The sequence below is a fragment of the Somniosus microcephalus genome, chromosome 2 (genome assembly GCF_052327205.1).
Source record: "Somniosus microcephalus isolate GS21.2 chromosome 2, FLI_Smic_1.0, whole genome shotgun sequence".
In the NCBI taxonomy this organism is placed as follows: domain Eukaryota; kingdom Metazoa; phylum Chordata; class Chondrichthyes; order Squaliformes; family Somniosidae; genus Somniosus; species Somniosus microcephalus.
The window spans coordinates 350,549,617-350,555,098 of record NC_140988.1 but is presented as its reverse complement, the minus strand read 5'-3'; positions in this window follow the sequence as shown (position 1 = coordinate 350,555,098).

Below are 5,482 nucleotides of genomic sequence, written 5' to 3'. Positions count from 1 at the left end.
TCGAGTTCGAAACCGCACAGGACACACAGGCCACAAACGGGCAGATGAGACGAGACGAGATGAAGAAGGTGGTGAACCAGTAAAGGCAGAGAAGGGCAGTGGAAAGACGCATTGGTGGACAAACGCCCAGTTATAAGCTGGCGTTTGGTGAATAAATTGGCGTTACATGTATGGACAGTAAAAACCCCAGTGTAAGAGCCCAGTTTTATGAATAAACTGGTATTTAAAGCATGGGTAGTGAAATCATCTAGATGGTAAAGACCGCTAACCGACCCCCAACCGCAACGTTACCACCGACGACCGCCCGAGGAAGAAGAAAAAGACCATCGCGACTTGACAACGACGGTAGCTGAGGAAAAGGAGAGTGCTTCGCATAAACAACTTCAGCGCCGCGCCCTGAGACCATGTGGCGACAGGATACCCCAGAGGACAGCAAGAGCGGACCTCAAAACCAACCCACTTAAAGCAACAGGTTTTGGATTGGTGAGCATGAATTCCTGGCCCCTCATAGCTTAATCTAGTTAGGTATAGGGAGTTGGATAAGGATAAGGGGATTGTCAATGTAGTTGTTTTCCCTCGATGTGCCGTGTGTTCCCCATTCCCATATAAGTCCAATTGTTTATGCCTATATTCATACCAGTAATTTTCATAAGATTATTTTATTCTGCTTTTAATAAAATTTTGGTTTTCTTGCACCAAACCACTTGTCTACTCGATTTTCTGTATCGCCACCTTTACCTAAGTCCAGTGTCTAGAACCCAGGGGTGTGGGAGCGATTTGAACCGTTCAAAGGCAGTCAGAGGTGAAGCTGACTGGGCGCACGCCACCCCCTACAGAAATGGCGACCGCGGCAGGACTCCGGCAACAGGGGTGCGATACAGTAGACAATATTTCGGATGAGCAAACCATGATGGAGGAAAGGATTTCTGATTATGTGTTTAGTAAGGTGAATATCACAAAGAAGTGGATCACCACTCTGTTAAAGGCTGGGCATCCGGTAGATGCAGCAGCCAAGTGGACAGAAGGGAAGGAGCACAAGAAATCCCTAGAGAAGGCATTCTGGCTGATGTGCTTCAAAAAGCAGGTCCAGCTTCTGGACAGGCTCATTGCAGCACAGGTAGCCAAGTTAAAGGAGTCAGCCCTGGAGATCCAGGACAAGGCTCTAGCTGGGGAGAAGTTACTGGTAGCATTGCAGGCCCTGAATCAGGAAAGGGTACATTTAATGGGAGAACATAAGGCCAAGTTGGAATACCTACAGTGCCAGGTCACCGAAGCCAAGGGTAATGAGTTGAGGTTGCGGGAAAAGAACGCCCGCCTAGCAAGGCAAGTGAGAGAACAGGAGGAGAAAGTAAAAGAGGTAAAGGCAGCTTACAAGTCAGCGAGCGAACAGGGTTTTGAAGATGCAGATCATGACCCCTGCAAGGAACAGATAGAAAATCTGAGCCTGGCCTTGAGGAAGGCAAAAGACATGGTGTGCCTCATAAGCCCGAAGGCAGGTCAGGCAGATTTTATGGGGAACGAGGGGAGGACAGTTCAAACATCACTGGTAGTGCCCAGGGATGACCCGGTTGAGGAACAGGAGGTCTCCCGACCACCACCCGTAGCGCCAGGTTTTAGCGAGGTCTGGCAGCGAGGGGGGGTGGAGCCAGAGGTGGGAGCAGCCTCCACCAGAAAGGCCGGAGCCGGGACTGATGTGCTCAGCCCGGCATTGGAGGTTCGGCCCACCCGTTAATGGCGACGATGAAGGACCCCTCCAAAACCAGTTCGTATTACCCTATAGCACTCAACAGCTTAGGGCTATGGTGAGTCATATCCCAAAGCTCTCCGAAAAAGGGGGACCCCTCAATCCACTTCAGGGAAGTAGAGCAGGCAGCCAGCGTCAACGATTGCGATGACGCTGAGCAGGCCAAACTGCTGCTATTCTCCCTGGAGAGTAGGCTACTCCAATCCCTCTCTGACAAGTGTAAGAAGGGGCAGAATGGGTATGAGGAGCTCAGGGATGAAGTTCTGGAGGCCATGGGGATGAATGAGGGAAGTCCTTTCTCCCGTGTGGAGAAGACCGTCCAGCTCACAGGGGAAACCCCGCAGGCTTTCGCGGACAGGTTATGGCCGGTTTATAGGAGCGCCTGTCTGGGAGCACCTAACCGGGCATTCCTGAACCAGGGTCAACTGGCCCATTGGCTCCGTTGCCTGGTGGCAAACAGCTTGCCACAGGTCCGGGCCAAGGCGGAAGTCTGGTTCAACCCCAAGAATCCCCAGAACACCGAACTTACGGTGATCAGACAGTTGACCCTAGCCTATAAGAACGGTAGGGGAACCAATGCACACCCACCCAAGGGGAAGGTGCATGAGGTAAAACCCGGACAGGGTAGGAAGGAGTGGCATCAGGAAGGGAATAACCCCCCCAACACAAAGACGAATTGTTACGGGTGTGGGAAGGATGGTCACTGGCGGAAGGAGTGCAAAAACCCTTGGAAAGACAATAAGGGAAAGAATTCCACAGCCCCAGTCCAAAAGGCGGAGGCAGGAATCCCTCCCGCCGCAGTCGAGTCATTTTTGGACACCATGAGGTCCCTATTGACTGGCCACGGGAGAGTAGCAGCCGCTACCGGTGCTCTGACCCCGTCAGCCCCATCCAACCCACAGCCCTGACTAGAGCCAGCACAGCCTGTTTACCTGTGTTCCCTTCGGTACGATGAATGGAAGAGACCCCTTGTGGAGATGGAGGTAGAAAAGGTGAAGGGGACCTATCTGTTGGACACGGGGGCATCATGCACCGTGGTCCATTCAGCTAACCCCACCACCTTGCCACTATCTAATGGGGTCCCATACAGTCTGTCGGGATTCACAGGCAGAGAACAGGCCAGCTCATTTTCCATCCCACTCACCATTCGTTTAGGACCTCTCCGCTCTAAGTGGACCTGTGTCCTGATGAAGTGGGAAGTGGAGGGTGGAAGAGGGGTCCTGGGAGCTGACTTTATTGTAGGCCACGGGATCCTGGTCAATTTAAGTAATCATTGCCTATGGGGGGCAAGTACAGGAAAGGACGGTGAGGTAGTAGTAATCCCAGGGAAAGAAGGGAAGGGGACCCTATGCACCATGAAGTCCAAAGAGGGTTATACCCTCGAGCTCATGGTCAGTAACACCCCAAAGGAGTTCCAGGCATTTGTGCAGGCCCACCTAGCCACATTTGCCACACACAAACACGACTGCGGGAGGGTCAACGGGTTTGAGGTCAGCGTAGACGGGGACCCCATGGCCCGACCACAGAAACAGTATAACTTCCCCAGGGAAGCGGAGCCAGACATGGAAGCAGCCATGTCCTCCTTAGTACAGCAGGGAGTTCTGAGACCGATAGCCACCCACGTAAACTCTCCACTGCGGCCGGTTAGAAAGCCGGACAATTCCTGGAGGGCGATGGTGGACTATCGAGTGCTCAACAGCAACATCCCAGCCAATGCAACCACGGTAGCAGCAGTTGCTGACCTGATAGGAAGTATCCCAACATTCGCGACCACTTTCACGGTGCTGGATATTTCCAACGGGTTTTGGTCCATCCCTTTAAGGAGGGAGGATCAGTACAAGTTTGCCTTTACGTTTAAAGGGCAACAGTACACCTGGAACTGTTTGCCTCAGGGCTTCCACAACAGCCCCAGCATTTTCCATCAGTGCATGGCGAACAGTTTAAAAGGATTTTAGCCAGCCCAGACAGTTGGTACATTATGTGGATGACCTGCTCCTGTTCACTGATTCGAGAGAGGAGCATGGCCCACTACTGGCCAAACTGCTGGAGCTGCTCGGGCAAAAGGGTTTTAGCAGATCGGCCAGCAGGAGGTGAAATTCCTAGGCCTGACCGTACGCGCTGGAGAAAGGGCCATAGATAAGGCTAGGAGAGAAGCGGTACAAGAGTTACCAGTCCCCAACACACTCACAGGTGTGAGGTAATTTCTAGGGCAAACCGGGTACTGCAGAGACTTCATTGAAGACTATGCAGCCACAGCAGCCCCTCTGCTCCGACTCCTACACAAGGGAGTGGAGTGGGCGTGGGATGAGGGTTGCCAGGCAGCATTTGTCAGGCTCAAGAAGGACTTGCAGACCACACCAGCTCTAGGGGCCATAGATGGGGGGAAAGGGTTTTTCCTGGAGGTAGCAGCCAGCGGGGACAGCCTGAGTGCTGTGCTGCTCCAAGAGCGGCATGGCAGGCTGAGGCCGGTGGTCTACTCCTCCAGGATACTCACGGATGTGGAGAGGAGCTACTCCAACTGTGAGAGGCACCTCTTGGCCACACATTGGGCTGTGAAAAGATCGCTGATCTTCACAGGCACCTCTCCCATCACCCTCCTCACCCATCACACACCCACCCAGGTGCTCCTGGATGGGAGGATCAAGGATGGGATGGTGAGCAGTGCCCGCATTGCCCGCTGGACCCTGCTCCTCTCACAGATGGACCTGAAGGTGAAGGGTCTCTGCGAGCCAAAGCTTGCAGCCAACCTGGTACATCCTGGAACAGCCCGCCGGTGTTCCATAGAAGGGGTTTGGGAAGTGGACATAGGTTTACGGGCCGGGATACACCCCACAGGCCGTGAGATTTATGCGGACGGCTCCAGCACGGTATCTGCTGGCGAGCGTCTCACGGTGTGTGGAGTTTATGACCCAGCGGCAAACATCGCCCTGGCAATTATGCTCCCCAGCACCATGAGCGCCCAGCAGGCTGAACTGTCCGCGGTAGTGTACGTCGTTACACACCCCGAAATCTTCCCCACCCCATACACGATTTGCTTGGATAGCATGTTTACGTGCAATTCGTGTACGGAGTACCTGGCCATCTGGTCCCGCCGCAGATACACCTCCGCTGACAGGAGACCCTTCACAGTGAAACCCCTGCTGGAAAAGATCCTAGCAGCAGTGGGGAAGGAAGGGGAGGTTTTCATCCACAAGGTGAAAGCCCATTCCGCCACAGAACCCTGCGGCCAGGGCAACCAGCAGGCCGACATGCTCGCTAAGGAGGGTGCCCGCACAGGCACTTTCTGGGACCCATATGGGTCCAGACCCATGGCGGCAGTCAGAGGTAGGGACGGGACACAAGAGAGTGCAGGGGTAGCTTTAGCCCCGGATCTTAAGACAGTCCAAGCCCAAGACCCCATCCTCAAAGCAGTCCTCAGTGCAGTGACTGAGGGAAAAAGAGTAGAGGGTCCTTACAGCACAGCAACACTCTCCGTCAAAGAGGATATGCTGTTCCGGGGGGAACAGTGGGTTGTGCCGCAGCAACACCGGAGGGAATTCCTTCAACTGGCCCATGAGGGTCCAGGAGCGGGACATCCCGGGCCTGAGACCACCTGGCAACGGGTGGAACAGGGGAAATGAGGGATAGCATAAGATCCAAGGAGAGGACATAAAATTGGCTAGAAAAAGCAGTAAACCTGAGGATTGGGAGCAGTTTAGGATTCAACAAAGGAGGACAAAGGGATTAATTAAGAAAGGG